This window comes from Grus americana, chromosome 9, assembly GCF_028858705.1.
Source record: "Grus americana isolate bGruAme1 chromosome 9, bGruAme1.mat, whole genome shotgun sequence".
NCBI classification, from domain to species: domain Eukaryota; kingdom Metazoa; phylum Chordata; class Aves; order Gruiformes; family Gruidae; genus Grus; species Grus americana.
The window spans coordinates 5,112,776-5,135,539 of NC_072860.1; the positions used below are offsets into that span (position 1 = coordinate 5,112,776).

At 41.6% G+C, this 22,764-nt stretch overlaps 1 protein-coding gene across 4 annotated transcripts in view; it reads right to left on the bottom strand.

The window, feature by feature from the left end:
- The window catches only part of GPC1 (glypican 1), a 300,538-nt gene that overhangs the window by 220,171 nt on the left and 57,603 nt on the right, over positions 1-22,764 (bottom strand). For 2 of the 4 annotated variants that reach the window (XM_054836049.1, XM_054836046.1), the window contains exons 1-5: positions 9,415-9,583; positions 8,803-8,954; positions 6,409-6,525; positions 3,135-3,236; positions 1,282-1,402 (exon numbers count right to left, since the gene is read on the bottom strand). The gene's annotated coding sequence lies outside the window, so the exon portion shown is untranslated. Of the gene's footprint in view, positions 1-1,281; positions 1,403-3,134; positions 3,237-6,408; positions 6,526-8,802; positions 8,955-9,414; positions 9,584-22,764 lie in introns of those variants that run through there. The other 2 variants (XM_054836047.1, XM_054836048.1) reach the window with 2 other exon arrangements.

Here is a 22,764-nt window from a genome sequence, read left to right on the forward strand (position 1 = left end):
ATTATGAAGTATTGGATTATTTGTGGCTGTTGTGTTCTGCTCTATCCACACTGTTTGCCTTTTCCCAGTCCCCCAGTTTTTCCCTGTCAGAGCTAAAGAAAAAAAAAAAAACCAACTTGTGGAGCTAAACCACAACAGCTTACAATATAATAAATTTACTTCCACGGTGTTCTGTAGGCTGATGTTTGCACCCTCAAGAGATTTTAACACAGATTCGGGTTTGAGACTAAAATCAGGGCCAGATTTTCTGGGTTTGAGTCCTTTCAGTGACTGCTAGCCCACAAAGTATTCCTTTTTTCCCCAAAAGAGGACTCCACTAGTTTCTTCCCAATGTCAGGTGCGTATAAAAATAATTATGGTCTGATGGAGACTATGTTTCAGATTCCAAATCAAACAGAACATCCTCTCCTTTATAAAGGAACCTGAAAATGTTCACGTTGGGTTTAGAAATGGATTTGCAAAAACACAAGAAGCCTAATGTGCTGTGCTCGCTCTTCCCTCCAGTGCAGCAGCAGCTAACAAATATTATTTGTTGATGCAATATATACAAACCATATATCTTTAGTATGAAAGTTTGTTATTAAACCAAAGCAATTAGGTACCGAGTGCCTTCATAACTATAGCTGCCCAAACTGAAAAAGACAAAGTGGTTTCCTAATGGAACATGCAATTGATAAGCGAAGAAATTATTCTTTCATAGCTCATGTCTTCGGAATTTAAGAAAATAAAGACTAGCTCCTACTATGAAGCACTGTACTTTAGCCTTGCTGTCCTCCCAGATTTTCATAGTAAAATGCTTCATTGCTGTGCTTTCTTGGCTCTCATTTTTGTCACGTTAACAAGGTTTATAAACCTGAAGGTAACCAAGTATAAGGCACCTGCAAAGATTACTGACCATTGAGAAGAATTTACTTTTGGGGCATATTCAAAACCACTGTCAGAAACTGCGTGCATTTGTCTAACCAAGTGAGGACCCGTACTGGATCCCAGTGGATCCAGAGAGTTCTCTGCTTAGAAAGAGACTGATCCAGTGTCAGAGGAGAGCGCTCTTTGCAATCTCTGCCTGCCTGTCCTTCCTACGTCCAGCCTAATGGAAACAGGAGACTCTCCTCACTCTTCTGACATACAAACACACATTCACCTCAATTAAAAGCTCATAAAGTACTTGCCTGTAAAAAATCGTAACCTGCCTTCCAGTGTGATGTCCTGTTGCAGGTTAACCCTGGTAGGCAGCTGAGCACCACAGTGCTACAAAACCAGATCACAACCATAAGTACTCACTCATTTTCCAGGGAGAATGCTGTAATCCATCTCTTTGAAAGTCAGAAAAGAGTTCAGGGCTCTTTTAGCGTGTCCTTCTCACTGTGGCCCCCCATATTTCGGGGTTATTTCAGTTAGTTACCTGCATGAAGAGTTTTGCAAAAAAATTAACCAGAAACCATTACAGTCCATACAGCATCCATTATGAAAATAATTCTAAAAGATCTCCGTTTTCACTCCTGTGGCCCTCCACTATGCGGATGAGTGTGCTGATGACCCTGCATTGAGGTCCTCATGCATGCTATGGGCTCTTTGAGGGAGCCTGTGTCACTAACATCTACGTTACTAGCATCAGCCTGATAGCTCAAGGTCAATTACAAAAGCTAGTATCAGAATTTAGAGTTGTTCACTTAACAGCTGCTGTTGCTCCCATGTCCTCGAGGTAGACAAAAGTTGACCCATCTATGGCTGCCATTGGCTTGATGGGTCACAAGATGAAAATACCATGCAGTGTGTCCGCAATAGCCTTCTTGGGTATCAAAGCACAGCAGCATCTGTAAGTCCTTATAAATTATACCAGTATACTATCTAACCTTCGTGTGTAGGCTTAGACAATTTCCTTCCTCCTCCCATTGCTCATTTTCCACAACTCACAAATGTCTGTTTCACACAAACAAGAAAAATGAGCTGGCAAACACCCTGCCCATAACTCAATTTTAAGGCAGAAAAATACAATTTTCCCCAAATCTTTCCTTCCTAATGTTTTGTGAAATGAACTGTTCAAAACTGTCTGTTGAGAAGGAGCTGAAAATCCTTCCCTCCCAAAAGTGGCATAATAAATGTAAACTTCACTCTTCAAGAGATGCAGCGTAGCCCACCAGAGAAAGTTCTCTTTTTCTCCATTTATGGGTTTTGATTAAGCGTTCTGTTCATATGGATTTGGAAGTTTTGATGTCATCCTTTTAACTGTTGCTTTTATATATGAAAAGCAAAATTGGAGATAGCCAAATACAGAGAAAAACTGCAAAATTATTTTTGTTAGCTCAGTAGGGATGGCTGGAATCTCTTTTCTCAGACAATCTCTCCTTAACATCAATGGGAATTTTACACAGCTATTAAGCACAGATATCACTCGAGGCTGGAGAGATCCTGAGGCACAGACTGCTGGAAGCTCAGAGCGTGTCAGTGCAGAAGCACCGCTATATGCTCTTCCCTATAAACCCACTAGCGGCCACTGTCAGAGACAGCCTTTGGCCTGACCCATTCTCGTGCAGGCTTTACAGAGTCTCAATTTACTAATCTGGTTACCTGAAAGCCGTTAAAGTTACAGTTGTGTACACAACAGCATTAGAACTCGGGTGACTCCCAGCGAGGCTCCTTGTGCACTTAGGTCCCTCAGCAGCAGCACATCGGTTTCCCAGGAGCAAGCAGCCCCAGGGAGCCCGCACGCGTGGGGCGCTGTGCTGAGGACAGACTCCTACCTCTTTGTCCTGTCCTGCGGTGTGCGAGGAGCATGTCTGTGCAAACCCTTCAATAACACTATATATTATCTTTGTCTTCTCCCATACTCCATGAATCTTCCTTCTTTCCCTGCCTGCTGCTTTGGTTCTTTACTCAGCTAGAGGGGCTGCTGTTAGGATGCTCTTTCTCCCGTTTAGGCAGATTGCTTTACCTTTCTAATGCTCCTCCTGATCCTGCCAGTCCAGGGAGCGTGAGGCTCAGAAGAGGAACTGAACTCACGTTTTCCTAAGAGCAATCACAAAAACTGAGGTGGATGAGCTTTCACTTGCCTTATTTTGCATTCACTCAGCAGTGACCCACAGCCACAAAGAGGTTTTGTTTGTGTGCAATAATCAAGCAAGTCAGGAACTCACCTCGGAACCTGCTATGCAGGACTGCTTGTGGCCATAGCTCTGGCTCAATGAGTCATCAATTCATTTGATTGATAGGGTTGATAGAAGGTCTTAAGGGCCCTCCTGATAATCAAAATCAAAAGAAAATAAATCCAGATATGACAGTGTCCTGTATCTTTCTAAAGCTTCTCTTAGTTGGGAACTAAGCTCATCTACTTCTAATTTCATATAATGAGAAAGTACGGACTTACCTTAGTAAGAACATGGCAAATATTAATTAAGTACTAGAAAGTAAAAAGAATTACAATAGCTACCAGGAAGGATAAGTCTGAGAGTTTGGGGTTTAGACTGTATGAGGCTGAAAAAATGATAATAACCAGAAAGCAAGGAAATTAAAAGCAGTACTTGTTAATTAGAGAGCATTGAAAGCAGCAGGATAATGAGAAATGTCCACTTTTCACACGTGGCAACGGAGACAACTCCTTCCTAGAATTAAATCTCTGGTCTTTCTGTGCATGGTCCTGTTAGAGTGGGATGCTAACAACATCATTATGTTAGACCACTTAGTTTATCATATGCAAGCATAGGATTGTGCCTTAATGTACTGTGGGTTCTCCCCTAAATCATGTGACATTTGCAAACCGGTGGTTTTAAGCTGACCTCACGGGGCTGGAATACCCATTTGTAAGAAACTCTCAGGGAAAAAGTTACAATTCTATCATTATTGTTCCTCCATCGGCAGAATTTCAGTGGGGACACCTGACTGCCTGTATCTGTGGCTTCCTTTCCAGCTGGGCTAAAGCAGTTAACAGCAACTGAGGATCTGCATCACGCTTCTGGTTTCAGGCAGAAACCTATTTTATTAGGGGGACAGAGACAAACAAACTATAAATAAAACCGCATAAGGGCTTTACAAATCAGTGTTTTAAAAACTTAACTTTTCATCAATCTATCTGCTGCTCTGCTCTCTGCGATGCCACTTTATCTCAGCAGAGACACAGGCTGCCTGTGTTCTTTTAACCTCAGCAGGCTGTCACTGGTCTTTGATATAGCAGCTGTCTCATAGCTACCACTAGATTTCAATTAAACTAGGCTATATTTAGGGTGAAAATAGGGCTATTTTAAACTGCCATACCTGCCAACTTTTATTCACTCTCAGCAGCAGTTATTTTATTTGATGTTCCTGTTTTTAAGCTATGCCATCCATAAAATTAAAAAGATACCAGAAACTGTGATGTATTTTACATTCCCATCACCAAAAATCTATCATTAAAAGTAGCACTTCTCCAGAGAAGAACATGCTTAAAGATGATAAATAATAAAATGCTCTCTACTCAGCCAGAGTGGCTAGCACAGACTTGCCACGGTGGGGCAATACAAATGATTCTCCGGTGCCAAGGAGAATTAAACTCAATACATTTTTCACTGATTGCAGGGGTCTATTGCTAACGATGTTAGTGCTTCCACGGAAAGAAATGGCACGTGGGATGTCAATGTAACGCTTCGGTGTTGTCCAACACAATGCGCTGGTCTCAGAGACAGATTATGTGATCTGGGGTAAAATAGTTACTTCTCTTTGTGTTTTCACAAGTTATCCTCTCCTCCTTCTCTATCCATATTGCATTGTTTGCATTTGACCAGCAGATCATGCATGAAAGTCTCATTAACAGACGGACTGCAACCCCCATTCCCCATCGTTATGGTGGGGCGCACCCTCCAAAATACTGTAACGCTCAATCTGCGGTCAGCATGGTTCGCTAGCTGTCACAAAGTTCTGTTATATGCACACACACACTGTGATGCTAACATTGCATTAAGCGTGCATCTCTCTTCTAAAACGTGAGAACCACCCATATTTTTAGATAATGCAGTTACCTGCATGAAACTGATGGTGCACATTTTTACATGAACAAGAAAGAAAATCTTGAGTCATCTAAAATTTAATAGGCTACGAACATAGCTAAAGCCAAAGATAACTGTCTCATGCAAAAAGCCTGCTCGTAAACAGTCTATAATTACACTTGCTGCCTTTTGGTTGAAGACATGGACTTTATTAAGTGCAAGAGCTGTTTTTCTGTGAGAAAGCCTATTGGAGAGTGAATTAAAACAAGCATGATCACATCCTGACATGCATAAAATGCTGATTGTCTCACTTGCCTTATGTGCCAAGTGCTTGCTCTTGCAAGGTATTTGGAGCTGTCAACGCCAGCTGAACTCAGCGAGACAGAGAAGTGCTCAGCACATCTTAAAAACCCCTTGGCATTGGGAGCAGGCCTCAAATACACTCTGTGTTTGCCAATAAAATGTACCACGGGAACGATGGCAATTACAGAGCAACTATTCGTGCAAGCATTACTGGAACTCCATACCATCCTTCAGAGAAAGGACGCTGGCAGGACGGAGGGGAGTTGCAAGAGAGCTACAGCTGTGGCTCAGAGACTGCAAACCTACCTGACGCTGAGACAGTAAATGTAGTGTACAGGTTTGGCTCATTACGTGCAAAATACAACATGAAAATGACACCATTGAAAGCGTCAAATGGAAACACTCAAAAATAAGAATGCCAGAATGGTTACACCTATAACCTCTGCAATAGGTTCTGCCATAGCCTTTAGCTCTGTATGTTAGGGTGTATCCATCACCTGCTTCAGCTGGGGCATGAAATGGACAATGCACATACATCGGGGAGTTATTAAACATTTTGGTTTAACCTTGCTCTTCTCAGCAAGGCCCCAAACACTGCCTTGTTTGTTGTCCTTTATCCAAGCCCAGCTTTGAAGGCGGAACAATTAATTTTTTTTAATTTTTTTTTTTTATAAATGGCAAGATGGTATCAGAGCACTTCAGAACATCACAAATTTATTTCCACACCAATGATACACATTCCCAAATGCTTGTCAAGGTTGCTTTTCTTTTCTTAGCCATTAAAAAAAACAAACAAACAACCCAAAAGATGTGCTTCCCTCTGCTTATTCTTATATATGACTGCCCTGGTTTTCAGCTGGGATAGAGTTCATTTTCACAAGAAATGGGGACACAGCCAGGACAGCTGACCCAAACTAGCCCAAGGGACATTCCATACCATATGATGTCATGGTCAGTATATAAGGTGAGGAGTTGGCCGGGGAACAAGGATCGCTGCTCGGGGATGGGCTGGGCATCGGGTTCTGGGCAGTGAGCACATTGCATTGTGTATCACCCGCTTTGTATATTCTCTTATTAATATTGTTGTTGTTATTTTCCTCTTCCTTTGCTGTCCCAGTAAACTGACCTTATCCCAAACCATGAGTTTTACCTTTTTCTTCCAATGCTCCTCCCCATCCCACCTCAGGGGGGGAGGAGTGCGTGAGTGGCCGCGTGGTGCTCAGCTGCCAGCTGGGGCTAAACGACAGCAATGACGGAATCATTTTGGCTGAAAGTTTAAAAAAAAAAAAAAGCCATAAAGCCATAAGCAGTCATTTAGCTTGGAGAATAACTCTGGGAAAATCAACTTAACTGGTTCCAGTTTGGCGAAATGATAAGGAACTGGGAAGAAAAGAATCCTACAGTGAGAGGCATCAGGCAACCATTATATATCCCCAAGGCTGTTAAAGAGTGGGTGTTGTGCTAAGTGTGTACATGGGGAGGGAATTTCTCAAAGCAGAGATCTTCCTTACCTGGGAGAGAAAGGCACAACAAAAACCTTTGAATGGGAGCAATTCAGATGAGGCAAGATATTTCTTTTTTTAACCACCAGGGAAGCAGATATGAAAGCAGCCCATTCAGGGATGTGTTACAATTTCCATTTCTTAAAGTCTTAAAATCCCTAGCAGCCATACATCTAAAAATACACTGGTTCTAACAGATGCTGGGAGATCAATGCCAGAATCTTCCAGCGCAGTGGCCGGAGCCGTGTAGGATGGTGGGCTACAGAATCCCTTCTGCCCCCAGGTGCTACTCTTTCCACAGAGAACACACTCAATAACCACCATGGTCTTGTCAAGTAGGCACTGGATGACATTTTTTTTCTGAAACAGATGGCTACTGCTTTCTGAGTAGTCAGAGGGCTTCTAACTTCCCCCCCTCCCTTTTAATATATACACCAAACCTCTCCTTTTAGTAGGAGCGATGCCGTAACGGCAACTGATGCACACAAGAACTGGGTGCAGCAGCAGATTGCCTACCAAGGTTTCAGAACAGTTGTAGTGAGTATGAGGTTAGTCTGTGCTTAAATAACGTACTCAATACTCACTCCCTGTTCCCCAAAATTTTGTCCATGTCTCTAGAATCAGACAGACACACAGCAGTTATTATGCAAAACCTCACAGCTTCCCACAGCTCCTGCTCTAGTATTAACCAGCACAGCTGACTGAAAATTTGTAATCTGTTTCTCAGTTCTGTTACCATCATTTCTGCCTCTTCCTGCTTCCTTCTGCTGCAGTTTGAGATCATCTTGATCTTTCAGCCTCTTCAAATCTTCACTTATTTGTGAATACCCAAATATTCACAGATTCTTCACCTTCTTCTATAATTTAAAACCATTCCTGATGTCTCAGAGCTTGTGCAGTTTGTAACTGCATGCCTAATACACCTTTAATTCTTTGTTGGTTGCTCAGTGCTCTGGAGCTCCAAGGCCTTTGTGTTTTTTCTGCCACTCCTTCTCAATTTATTCCACCTCTGATCCCTGTGTGCTGGTTGCCAATTTTCCCTTTGCTCCTTATTGTGAAGCTGACAAGGAGCACAGCAAAACTGACACAGCGAGGCACAGAGATCCTGCGGGAACAACTGAAAATTGACAAGTGATGGCGGAACAAGTGGCAGTGGCCAGGTTTTGACCCTGAGATCTGATTTCACATTTAATGTTCCTTGAGATGACGGAGGAATAAACAGGTATTTTGGTTTTACGCCTTTTTGTGATCTCTGTTATAGATATATGACTAGTTTAGTCCCGTTGCTTGGAGGAATCTCAGTTTTGCTGGGATTATTTGATAGATCCTAGGCTCGCTCCTATTTCCTGGCCAGAGTAACAGATATCTGAGGGGTGGGACTTTGAGGAAGGCTGGTGGGCCTGAGAGAATCCGACTTGATGTGATGGTAATGAGGGACCAGGCAGAGACAGCCGCAGATCAATTTTGTTGGCCCGTTGGAGGCTCATGAGTGTGCTGGGAACAGTTTGAGTCTCTGGCTCCGAGCCCCCACACCTGCCCGATTGGCACGCTGGGCTGTCAGAGGGACCGGGCTGGGGTCTCGTTGGGGCAGCTCCCTCAGCGCAGAGGAATCCGACTCTAGAGACAGCTCAGGGTCCAGGCTCCTGGTGCTCTACCTGCCTGGGACGCCTGGACAAATGCAGAGAAGACCTATATTTGTCACTGTGTATAAATAGCAGCCACCCACTGTAAGCACTGTCTTTGTTCTTCCCTACCCCAGCCCAACACACAACACTTCCACAGCAGTCTGACCTTAAATCTCAATTCACTCCCAAATCCCAAGGGAGAGGAAACTCTGTGAGGACTCGAAGAGGTGGGTCATGAAATTAGCATTTTTGTCTCATTAGCTTTTGAAATCAGCAGTTACAGCACAAGGGACTTGGCCCGGTGATGTACCTACATACGCACAGCATGCTTCTACTAAACCCATTAGAGCACTGGCCAGAACCCATAATATTAATCTCTGCTGTGTCCTAAATCCAAAAATCTGATTTTACACCTACTGTTCTAGGAGATGCTGCACGCATAAAGGGATATGTCATTCTCGCTCCTTTTGCAGACGGAGCCCCTCCGGGTTCCACTCCAGTGCTGCAGGACCCACAGGCAAGTTTGGAGATGACGTGAGGACCGAGGGGACAGCAGAAGCCCAAGAGCACTGGTGGGGGTAAGGATGGATAAGCAGCAAGACAAAATGAACACAGAAGGCAACAGCAGTAGTTTTGGGGTGTGGAAGGTGAATGGGGGTGCTACCTAGAAGGCTACAGTAATGAAGATCAGCTATGAGAAGTCTGACTGTTACCACACCGAGTTGCACACATACATATATAGGTGTGGTTCAGCAGCCTTTTCTTAGCCATGTCTGCACTCGCTTTCATAAAGGGCATACACGGACGTGGAGACCGAAGCAAAGCGATAATACTGCAAGCTGTGCTTGCATTAGGGCTAAAAGTTTAAGCACAAGCCCCACAAATTAATGTCCAGTTTATAAAACTCTTTCATCTGGATGTTAATTTGGCAATAACCACTACAGAGAAAAGAGATTTTGTGTCAGCTTGTAAAGCTATCAGCGCCTCTGCTAGCTGATATGAATGGCAGCATGCTGCAATTGGACTCACCAAGCACACGTAAATATTGTGGATGCATTCGCTGCTGTTGTCACGGCATACTGAACTTGCTTAACTGTGCAGTTCACCCTTATTTTACGTGGAGATCGCTCCCTCCAGATTCTCCGTGCGTACCTGCAACGTCAGCAGAAAAGCTGATAGCCGATGTCCCTAACGTAGGCCCTGCTTTCCACAGAAGGCTGGAGCAGCTGAAGTCCCGTCCGACTTAGTCTTTTCTGTGATTGTGTAAGAAAGAGAAGGATCAGGATTTTAAGATTTCTAGGAAACTGTGTAGAAAAAAATGTGCAGAATACAGAGTTCTGGATAAATCTGGTGGGGGAAAAAAAGACCAAACTACCTTGTTCTGCTAATGTTGAAATTTCTAAACAGTTACAAAATTTAACACATCTAATAGGACTGACAGTACCTAACAGCTGTCAGTAATTATTTAGCCTCTGGCTGGCTTGCTTATCCTGAAAAGATTAAAGAAGCTGCAAATGTACTTCACAGTGGAGACAAGGAACTAAATAAGATTATTAGCTTTTATGAGAATGAACACTTCACCAATAAAAATGACATGGGAGAGCTCAACTCTATTTCTTGAATAAAAAGAAGTTGCTGTTCTTTATAAACTTAATATTTCACAAATGCCAAGATTATGTATCTTGGGAAGAACCGTGGGATCTAGTTAGCATCACGGAAACTGTATTCCCCAGTCATAGTCATAGATACTGTCTGTAATGCAACATATATATGGATGAAGCAGATTTTAATGTTGTTTACTTTTTTAAATACTTTGTTGATTTACAAGGTAATTATATATGTATAATTAAAATTTCATTTGTTTGATTTGAGATTTGTTTCAAGCACTATTATACCAAATATTTCACATTTCACATTTTATGTGAAATATGTGATGAGGCTTTGGGCAACATGGTCTAGTGGAGGGTGTCCCTGCCCGCAGCAGGGGGGTTGGAACTAGATGGTCTTTAAGGTCCCTTCCAACCAAACCCATTCTAGGATTTTATGATTCTGTATGAGAACTGGGCATGAATGGGCATGTTTTGCCAGGAGATGGAGAAACACCATTCACAGGAGCTGTCTATGCTCAACAGTTTCTTAAATTATGGTACAGAGAACAGAAGTTATTCTCAGGAACCAATTTGCATTGTTTTGCATAGTGGATATCTGTCATTAATCTCATGGCAACATTTGGGGCTGTCTATTTTACTACTGGTCTGATTGTTAGGAGTAAGATTGCTATTAGCACAAGTTTACTTCTAAAGGTTGGTATATGCTGAATCCCATACAGTTATGCCAAGATTTTGGGCCAAACAGTGAGAAATACTGTATTCCCCCTGCAGCCAGAAGAAGCTAGAGCAGAGAGATGGAAATGGATGGAAAACAGCAGAAAAACATCTAAATGATTAACAGATAGATGGCTCTGCAGGCAGTACCATTCTAAAGGTTAAGCCTGGTTTTACATAAGAGACTACACATTTAAAGCACCTCCCTCTGCTTAAAGCTTATTAGGGAGATCTATGAAGTCAGGGGATTGCCTTTTGATTACATCTAGGAGACCGCAAACATCCCAGAGATGGGGTCTTTCCTCTTCTAAGTATTTCCCCAGCATGCAGGACCAGAAGAACTATCTTTGTTGGGAACTGAGGACTGTAATGATATACAGTTACCAGGTGGTAGCCGCTCAGTGCCACTGTTACCTCAGGCAAGCATAATGTTTTGTATTAACTGAAAAGTGACACTGAAAACAGCTGAATTAACCCACCATTGGAGGTGTGTGTTCCACACCGCACTGGGCTTCACGGAATTTGTGAGCTAAACACGTTTCTTGGTTACCTACTTACGAAATTTTGACGTTGGAGTACAACAGCATTAAATATTAACTGATTCCCCAGAGGGGTTGAGATTCTTTCTAAAGAGGCTAAAAAACCTACAGTTAAAAATTATAGCTGAAATATTAAAATTCAGCAATTAACTTCAAGTTACAGTGAATAACTGGAAGACCAGAGCTGAAGGGAAATCGTCTTTCCTGGCTTCTTGTCATCCTTTCTTTCATTGTTTCCCTCTTACTAATCCCATGAATGGTGGGTGACTGTTGGTATTCAGGTGGGTATAATACATAGAACCTTAGGAACTGTAATTTAGCATTAATTAGCATTCACTTTATCTAAAGTTAATGGCCAAGATAGTTGGCCATTAAACAAATGAAACTCGAAATTAGAGTCTAATTGTCAGAGTCAAGAGCATCTGACAGTTTTTACGGTTTTTCCCCCTTAATTCAGATTAAAACTTAAGTCAACAACCAGATATAGCACAAGTTTCGTGTTTTGGTTTTTGGCTTTTTTTATCTTTTACATAGAGCAAAGTTAAATGCACTGATTTTCTTTTAAGTTTAAATCTCACAAGGAAATAAGTGCTAGCTGGGCTTAGCAAAACGATGTCGTATTTGTGGAATACTAATTAAGAAACCCCAACCCAAAACAATTCTCTCCCCTCTGTTTAAATAGAAGGTTGGTGCATATCGAACTCTGTCATCAGCTATTATTCAAACTGAAATAGGTCAGGTCCCCAAACACCTGTAAATTAGCCTGGAAATTCCCTCAATTAATGAAACCTTGTCTGCCTGAATTTATCCTGCCTTCCCCATAACACTTGGACAATCATAGCTGTAGCATGTAAAATTAATCTCATTCTCTTACTTTCTGTGGAAGGGCATTTTGATTGCGCTCTGACCCCTGAGAAAAAGGTTAATACTTGTTCATTCTCCTCCACATTTTGCTCAGCAGACGTCCAACTCCTGCAGTCCAAAGCAACAGGCTCACTTGGGCTGACAGTCACAGGGCCTGAAGAACTGGACTGCACGGCTAAGACCTGAATTTGCAGTTCCCCACAATGCATGTCCTTAAAGCAAGATGCTTACGCTGCTTTAAAGAGAAACCACTGTAAGCCAGTATCTTATTTTCTTACTGCCTCTATATCGACACAGCAAGTTGCACATTGAATTCACTTTCAAAAATTATTTTTCAAAAAGTCCTTCAATTACTTAAAACTATCGGTTGTTCTGTCCCCTTCTGCCCTTTCTCACATCTCGTGCACAAGGGTTATTCTGGAGCACTGCACTGTGCTGTCGCCCCTGGGATTCACAGGCAATTCCAACCAAGCAGACACCTTTCCTGGAAATTACTCCAGGTTTTTCACAAGGTGTGACTTTGCTGCTCTGGGTACGAGGAGTTGGGCCACTCACTGTCAATGATGCTATTTGTAACTTGCTCTCAGACTGTCAGATATGCACTGTAGACACTGAATTAAGTCAGTGTTCTCGATTAAATAAAATGCTGTCGCCTTCAAATAATAACACAAGTGACACAGTGATTAAAAACAAACAAGGTGCAACACAAGGAGCTGAAGTTTAGTGGTGGATTAAGTTAAGCATGTACATAACACCAGCTGCTCTGGTACTGGTTTTGATTGGGTGGTCTTCAACTGCACAGAAGAAAATGCTCATTTGCGCTTACTGCCAATATTCAAATCCCATAGCAAGGATAAAATAAAGTCCTATTTAAAAAAATGTACAGAGACAGGAAAGGACTTTTTTGAAATACTGGGCTAGGATCAGAAAAATCCATCTTACCCTCAGCCTGTACAGAGTGCGCTTTCCCACCAGGCGAGATAAGAGCATCAGTGCCCGCAGGCTCCCTCATCTCCACTGAGGCTGCGCTGGCCCCAGGCTCTGCCGCAGACTTCACAGGGGGCTTTGGCCAAAGCTTTCTGTTCGCTGCTCCCTCTCCGGTCATCAACACCACGATGTCCCCTTCTCCCGACCTTACCCCTTCTGTTCCCACGTTTTTACGCTGCAGGTACTGTCTCTGTCTCTGTCCTGGCAGACTCCTCCTTCCAACACACTCCTGAAATGGAATTTGTACCCTCAGGCCCTAATTCAATCATGTTCTGCCAAAATCTGGTCTTGAAGATAACTGCTGCAGAAAATTATCAAAGTGCTCGGTCTTCAAGGAGGACTTGGTTCTCCTCACAAGAAAAAAAACTCATCCTTTCCCTTCTCTTCTAAATATTTGAAATGTTTTATTTTATCTATGTGAACCTAGATTAAAAATGAGTTTATATATAGATATGGATAAGGATATATACATATATATAAATATAATGGCCCTAAGGGAGCCATCAGACATGAGCTGAGAACAAACCTGGAATGGTTTAAGATGTTTCCGTTGGTCGGGACCCAGCTGAAACAGACAAAGTGTACTCACATGGTGTGAAACAAGTCGGTTTTAAGTCACCTTCACTGACCAGAGGTGCCCCTAAATCTCTTTAATGGGGTAGTCAGGCGATGAAGTTAAAAGAGCATATCTAATTTACATGCATAATTATTTCAACCATATATGCAAATTAAGCCCTGAGGGCCAGCCCTTAAAGAGGCAGAAGCAAGAAGAAGCTGATGTAGGACTTGAGAGTAACAGGCAGTTTCAAACTCAGGCAAGCACAGAGCTCAGCCTGTGGCCAAGCAGAGCCCCTTATTTTGAAAACAAAGCTCGGCGATGGCACATTTCAACTTGGGCTCTGATCTTGCAGGTTACAGGGACGCCCTGGGCTCACACACATCATCACAGAACTCGACCACAGCAAACAGCTGGTTACGGGAAAAGCCACAGGCGACCGGGCTGCACTCCACCGTGCAGAGTGCTCACGCCGACCTTTACTGCAAAAGTGCTCCTTCTCTGCAACATAAGCAACTGCCACAAGGAGAGCTTATCCCAGGCAGTGTTATTTCTAGACAGGCTGTGCCAAAATAGCAAAAATCCAAGCGTTTAAGAAATTTAGAGCATTTTGCTTAGGAACTGTCACTTACTTGAGGTTCACCCTGCCCCCTTCAGCTGCTGTTCCCATCTGTACCCTCTGTTTGGTTTTCTGTTCATGTTCTGAAACTGAATTGGTAAGCGGAAAATTTTAGTTACTGAATAAACTACTGCCAAAAAATCTCTAAAGGATACACTGGAGAGCAATGAGTTTGCTGTGTGATGGGCAAAGAGCAACTTCAGTCCAGGGTAACTCCGCACAGTTTCCCACTGGTGTGGTTAGAAGAAAAGTCCGTCACGGCTCCTCGGGGAAGCTGTAACCCATGGCTCATGGGGTCACACACCCTTAGCGATGTTTCCCAGTGGTGAACTGCTCCCACTTGCTAAAAATGCATGCTAAATTTCTAATTTAAATTTGTCTACAGTTGGCTTCCAGCAATAGGTTTTCATTATGTCTTTATGTGCTGGTTTAAAGAAATCTTTGCTAGATGTCCTCCCCCTTCCATGAAGACACTATCCATTAAACAACTCTCCCCTCTTCTCTTTTTGATAAGCTAAATACACTGAATTCTCATCTACACACACTTATCTTTAATGGCTGTCTTCACTGCAGAACCAAGAAAACCTTGAATCTAAAATTGTAATCTTCCTTCCCTGTAGCTTTCTAAAAGGCTCTTCTTACACAACTTCCAGGTTCTGTTTAGTGGCGTTTTTTTTCCCATTTGAGCGCTGTCCTCTTATTTTTTTTTTTTTTTTTGGAAGGGAGCTAGTTCTTCTGACCATTTCTGGTTGAGATTGCCATGTATTTGCTCATGAGCTCTTGCATCTACATATTAGCTTCAATTTTAGGGTTCAAGTAATGGTTTTCTTTCATAGCAAGGTCCAGACAGGACTATCCTGTGTGATCCTTCTTGTATTGGAAAAACAGTCGACTGTAATTGTCGTATGGCGTAAGCTACAATGTCTCTTCAGTGTATGTCACTGCAGGAGGCTTACACTCCCAAATACCAAAATTTTTGTTGTGTTTCCTATAGCCACCTTTCCATAAACAGCTTGTACCAAGTTTTGCTCATATCCTCCAAGTCTCATGAGCTCACGCGTTTAATGGCCATTTTGACGAACAATCCCCCAGCGACCGATGGGATCTGCTGCCCAGGAGTCTCTGCTACACAGCTCCTACTCGTACAGTACCTGGCACCGAGAGACAGGCAGCAAGTGCCAACTGTGGGCACCCAAAGGGCTGACACTATCAATATTAAATGAGCTCTAAAAAACGCACTTTGTGTAGAAACTGTTCCTGAAAGGGCAGGATTTCTTATGGCTGAGACTCTTGCTTCAGACTGTGTTTTCACTTATTTCACTGTGATACCTGAAATTCAGTTATTAGGAGCATTCAGCTTATCAGTTAAATGGATTTTTGAGTAGCTCTTCATCATTTCCCTTCAATATTGTCAGGTTTTGAGGGAAGATGTTTATAAGCCATTATATAGAGATATCTTTTATGTGTGTTAAAGAGCTCTTTCGCCAAGATCTTTACTCTCACACTCCAACGTATTATCAGCTTTTACAGCTATATTCAAGTCTTCAGAATAGGTGGTTGGTTTTTACAGTGGAGATCCCTGGTATATCCTTAACTACACCATCGCTCAATACAAGAGGATAGGAATACATTTAATATAATACATACAACATTTTATCATGAAAACTGCAATCACTTTCAACAGAACAACAGTTTCCAACCAGAAAAGCTGACCTGACTGTTCTCTTGGCAAATGCTGAAACCAGCACTTACACACTGAAAATACAAGAGAATCTCTCCTCTGACAGGACAAATTATAAAAACTAATGCTTATACTGTAAATAGTTTTAAATGCCATATAGCATGGGTGTAAATTAGGGTACCATTAGAGCTATACTCATTTACACCAGGCCTCTAACTAGCCTATAACAACCTTGTGTAACTCTAGCATTAATTACTGGTGCTTGTTTAGTGAATGCTGTATTGTTAGTTCTCCCAGCAGGCGTCCTGCGTTACTGGGTGGACTGCCTCACGTTCACCTGATACACCGAGCGTTACGGCATATCCCGTAACTTCCCAGCAAAGCAAAGCAGAAGTGTTAAGTGTTGTTTCTTATTATATCTCAAAATAGATTTCCTTCACGTTTGTGGAAAAAGAAGGAAGAATGACAGCAGTTTAATAATACAGAGCATTTTACTAATCTTTGCAATCAGATCGCTGGGACTTTTGCTGCCATCGCACAGTGCAATCACTTCGTACAAGTGAGAAACCAGCACGGGGTAACCTGATAAAGTTCAGCTAAGCCTGGGCATGCTACATCAGTCTTTCTGGTTGGTACTTTATTTCGGTAACTACTGTATTTGTGTCCTTTCAGATAATATTTGTCTAACACTAACATAATCAAATTTGAGAGTCAAATCTAACCCGTTTAAATCTATACCTAAACTCCGTATGTTGCGTGCATTCTGCCAGGATTAACACAGCTGAATGCTGTGAGACATATTAACGAATGTCATCTGCAATTTGCTACTTGTTTTAAAAGAACTTTGCTGTAGAAGTTCTGCAGCCAATTCACTACCCGCGTGAAGTCAGCAGAACAACTCATTTCCTACTATAATAAGACTCAAGTCTCCGGTTGGGATGGTTGGTTGCCAGAAGAAATGGCTTTCTTAAGAATGGAAGCACACAATTGCCTTTCTTAGCTGGTCTATTATTCATTGTCAAGCCAATGACCTTGCCATTTGTTTTTTCAGAGTTGATTTGGAGTTTTCTTTCTCATTGAAAAGGACACATTGCCTTCTCTTTTCCCTCCCCTCAGATAATTGTTTCTTTAAATTATGCAACTACCGATTTTCACAACGGCTTCTTAACTCACGCTTGCACCTTTCCCTTATTTCTCGCCTGTATTTGCGTGTTGGTCAGCTCTGCAACCAGCACGCACTGACCTAATTCCATCAACTCTAACAAACCCACTCCAAGTTGTCTCAACCAAAGGTTAGCATATGTTCCCCAAAATTATCAGGTACCCACCTTCTGAAAGTCAGGTCTATTCAAGGCCCTGTATCTTAGAACATGAAAAAATAAATCATCCAAAGCTGCTGTGCATACATTAATAGTAATTAGGAAGGTTCGCATGGTAACCAACATGGTCTTGTCAGGAAGACATGCATCTTCCAACAGTCCAAAACATGTATTTTTAATGAACTTGCAGAAGGTCTTATTTACTCCAGATCTTTTCCTTTTCCCCACAGCTACATTACTTGGTCTAATAAAAAGATTTCAGGTCTCCCTGCCAAGCTTTCTCATAATTAGTAATTGTGAGTGAGCTAGCTGATGTTATCCTTGGACATTCTGGTGAGACTTGGGACATAAAGCCATAAATTAGGTCACCTGTCCTCAGCAGACTCTCCATTTCCTTTCTGTATTTTTACTGCACTTCTACAAATACCCTCAGTACAGAGAAAGAAGAAAAATAATCTTATATGGAGAAATTTTTAAATTCAGGTTAAAAAAAGAGGGAGGGGGTAAAGGAATATTTGAGCATTTTATGCATCTACGCTTTCTGGGGCACCCATGAGTGAGAGGATTCCCTGATCTGTGTTTATTTTCCAGGACATCAATTTAATTTCTCTGTTTGAGTCCACTGTATTTTCACCAATGGTTCTTCTTCTTCTTTTGGAGTTAACTGAAGTGGTGTTTTTCTACAGCTTAGGAATATATAACAATTTTCAAATATCTATCACTTGATGAAAGTAGAAATTAGAGCAGTCTTTTTGCCAGAGTAGACATTTGTTTTCTTTTATGGCTTTCCTGGCTGCTCCAGGGTAATGCAATCAGAACCGGAGAAGTTTTGTAGCCTTGATATTCACTGATAATTTTACTGTAAATTTTCTGACAGTCTTCTGTTATTGCATTTATCTGCACATCTGAGCAATGGAAAAAAAGCCCATTCAATTCAGTCCTCGCAGAAACAGCACAATTCCCTTGGACACTAATGCATATTGCACCTAGTGATATCATGATATGACCCAAGACTACATTTTCTTCTTCAACACCCTTGAACAGCTCTAAGAATATGGCAAGGTGCTAGATCTTGTTATAAACTCATTCATACTGAGCCGTCATTTCTTTCATTCTTCACCCTCATTGGGACAATAAAGGATTGTTTCTCCCGCCATACTCAAGGTTTCAGCTCCATTTATAGTTTTTAATTTTAATTTAAGGAGGATGCCTCTCACTAAATACATCTTGCTTTGACTTGCCGTCCGTGTGGAGCCAAGTTTGTTGAAATGAATCAACTAAATCTCATGCATACGCACTCACCTCTACCCCCTCACAGGCGCAGAACAGGCATCAGCACTAGCTGCCGAGACACATCATGGAAAATGGTATTTCACAAATACTGTTTTTCCTGACCCACGTGAACTTGTGATGCCCGCCCTAAGTGTACTGTACTTGCTCAGTGGTGTCTCTAAAGCCAAGCCAGCGTGGCTGTACACAGTTTGAGAGAGAACAAAGGGAGAAGCGACAACAAACTCTGCTTACAAATATGCATTACAAAAGCAAGCATTTCTCTAACTTTGCTAAACAACATCTCTGAGATAACTCTAACAGAATCACAAATAGCCATCTCAGAAATACACAGATTTGCCTCAGTAAAAGGGACAGTAACCTTTATTTAGCCCTTACCTAAACAGACTGAAGGAATATCCCTGAGACCACGAAATTATTCATAGACAGACAGGGTCAAAGTCCTTTAATAGAACGTAGGTTGTGGAACTTTATTTTATTTTTACTGACACGTTCTATTCTGAAACCAATCTTGTTCCTAATACTCAGAGCATACCACTGCAAAAATCATCCGTAAGCATTAAAAAAAAAGAAAAAGAAAAAATTCCCTCTCCGTAAGAAGTTTCACTCCAGTGCTTCAGCGTAACTCACAAGTACCAACACAAGAGACTCTGGCTTACTATCGTTAAGAATGAATTAGAATAAACTGTGACTCCCAAAGCTCCAGTTAATAGAAGCATAAAGAGAAAATTGGCAGGTAGCAGTTAGACAGTGGGCTGAACAGCTGCCATTGACAATGCCTATAAATAGATTTTTTCAAAGACAAACACATTTTATTGCATACAAACATTATGATTTTTTCCACTTTGGGCTAGTAAGAGATTCTCATTTTTTAAGAAACGTGGAGAACGACGACTTTACAAGCTTGTCACAAGAGCAGTTTCAGTCACTGCATTTTTATTCAACTTCCCATATGCTTCTCGTGCCTGTTTGTCTTTGATGCAGAACAACATGCTACTGATGTGCGGTTCTAACTCCGCCTTAGACATGCATACCACAAAGTTACATTTATAAGCACTTTTAAAAGTAAATCTTAAATGTCTCGTGTTAAGTAGAATCTGAGCGTGAACAGGGGTAGGTCATTTAGTGCAACTCCTGTATAATACTCACTCTCCAACTTGGCTTTGGCAAAAGCAGCAGCCATCACTGCAGGAGGTGCCTGAAAACGGCTGTTAAGTAGTGCTCGTAACATCCTTATTTATTAAAGCTCCAGAAGAGCACCAGAACTGTAGAACACTTAAGTGGCATTTTCAAAACCTCTTGGCATTTGTCAAACTTCTTTCCAGTGAGGTCAACAGCAGTTTTATCACTGCCCCTAGTAAAAACATAATTAGACCAGTGCTAAAGTGCTTTCAAATGCCTAATAATGTCCACACACAACCATTAATACAGACTGCAAAATGAAGACTGCCTATCCAGACACCAACAACTGCCAGCTGCAGATTACATTTAACTCAGATTTGGGCACCTCGCCTCATCGAAGCATCACGGAGATGGACACAAAAGGATGTCATGCTCTCTCTGTGAAAGTCAAAAACAACCAACTTGTTGGAGTGGATTTACAGTATTTCCCTCACTAAACCAGCCGGAGATCCGACTACACTTCATGCCTTACACTTGAATTATTCCTGCCAGCTTAAGCGGGTTAATACAAAAGCAAAATGCTAGCTGAAAAAGAATACAGCTTCTGGTAAATCCTGCTCACAGCGTAGGATGTCCGATTTCCACCATTATGGGACATAGAAGAACCTGGTCTGCTGATATTTTACTGGAGATGTTCTCTGAAAAAATACGATCTTCAGGATGGAAGGTGCCTTGGAAGAGAAACTTGACAGAGGTATAGGAGACTTAGGCAAAGACAGAAGGCAGATGAAAAGTTCAATAGCAGGTGGAAAAGAAGAAACAAAGATGTACTGTTAAGAAAGAAATTAAAAGGGGGGAAAGCAGGACTGGCACACAGCACAAAGCAAGGATATGAAGCAGAAAGAAGCAGGTCTCTTCGGCAACCTTTTTGTTGGTGCTGGTTTGCAAACAAATATGTTGATTTAGTGAACTTCAGAGAAGTTTCTGTTTGTTCATTTTTACCTTTCAGAAATCAACAGCTTTCAGCCTTAAAGTCTGAGCTAAATTCAAAGGCTTCAGAACACAAGCAATAAAAAATGACAGAGAGCACAGAAAGGAATATTGTGTTGTACGGCTAAATACACCATGAAGACAGATATAATTACTCAAGTTTCAATATATGACCAATCTCAAAACAGCAATATTAAGAGACATAAAATGAGTGAATGTCACTGAAAAATCCCTGTAGTTACACTTCTGTGCCAAACAAAGCTGGAAACCAAAGGCTCGGATGCTTTTGTTCAGAAGTGACGGCGTAAGCAGAGAGCTGAAGGCCAGTCACACCTGCCTTCTCCTTTGCTGTACTGAGGCAAAGGATTGTAAGAAATCTACACCATACATCAAGCTCGCAGCAAACCCACAATTCAGGCAATAATCCTGTAGATTTCCATTACAAAATGGACTGCCGGGATTAATGTTTTTGGAGGTCACTTTGTTTAAATGCTATTTTCCTTCAATGTGAGCTCGTGTTATTCCAGTGGTGGGAATGACTAATCTGAACGCTTTTAGATGAAAGCCGCGATGAAGTACTAAAACCCACCTGTAGTAAGATGTGGCCAGCCATCTGAGCTTGGGATAGAGGCGAGAAAGGCTAGCTACTAACTTTTCATCTGAACAGCCGACTTGACAGTCCAGTTATCTTTATTTGACTCAGTGAAATTGCCGTCCTGAAGCCCATTGGAATCACATCTCTACTCAGGTTTGGATCGTGGGGTATTTTTTTTTTCTTCTTAGCAAGCCACAGAAAGGCTGGATAGAAAGACTTCACTCGATCCAGCTGCTTATTAGAGAATCTACATTCAGGTACACAAAAAAGCTATGAGGAGCTCTACCCTTGTCTCCAGGGAAATCACTTTTCATTTTAGGTATGTTGATGGATCATAGGGCAACAGCTGTGGCACACAGGATGAGCTATTAGTGAGTTTGTCCCATAAGTTATCTGCACTTGAGATAGAGAGAAAAAAGTTTCATTTGCCTTAAAGGCAGAAATGTTCCACCAGAGTGGGATGATTGACTGACCTCGGAGCACTAAGGCTGATCATTTGGCACTAGTGCAAATGAAAAATTCATCATTACCGATGATTTTTGACTGCCCTGGAAAAACCAAGTATTAATATGGTTTAATACAGCACAATTGAAAATCCAGAATGCAATAAAACTTTCATATCATGCAAGCACAGGGATTTCTTTGTGTTATTCATTCAAAGAGTAGGATATTCTCCCTCTCTATTTCAAGTCATTCTTTCCGGAGCTGAAACAATATGGTATTTCATTTGAGTTCCTTTCAGCACACTTTCTATATATGGCCTCATAGGTATTCTCAGTCTTTCATAAATGATAAAACTTTTGTCTGCATCTTACCACAAATTTTGAACACAGAGTTCTTGGATTATTTCCCCAAGAAATACTTGGATATGTGCTGTGTAAGTACAACGGCCTGTGAGGTACCTTGGCACTAGGAAATTTCACTCCAGAGTAAAAGCTGAGATAGAAAAAGGGATTCTATACTGAGACATGTGATGGTGACCTTTAGAGGCTTAGAGCTGATAAACAGCCCAAGTCTATGACGTCCTATCTCTGTATATGAGACCCTCAAAGGTCACGAGTCAAAGACAAGATTTCATATTTTTCCTAACCTGAATTGGGATGCCACTTGTAGGAAAGAGGTAATAGTCTACCTTGGAATAGTGCAAAATATGAATTAGCCACAGGGGATTCACATTTTCTAATTAAATGCCAATTAAAATCAATTAGGAAGCTATAGCAGTCCTGCACTAATGAGGGAAGTCGTATTATTACCTCTGCATTAAGTACTGTATCAGCCACTAATTCCATTTAATCACAGTGAATTTTTTTGGTTAATACAAGGACCTAGACTAATATTGTAGTAGATTTGAACAATGAATTATACAGGTTCAGTGTCTCCTAGCCAAAGTAACACATTTTCCCATATACTACACGCAATGGTGACTCTAATGTGATCTTGCGAAAATTATAAGAGGTGTCACCTCCATTTTTTAATTCCTTCATGTTTCAGTG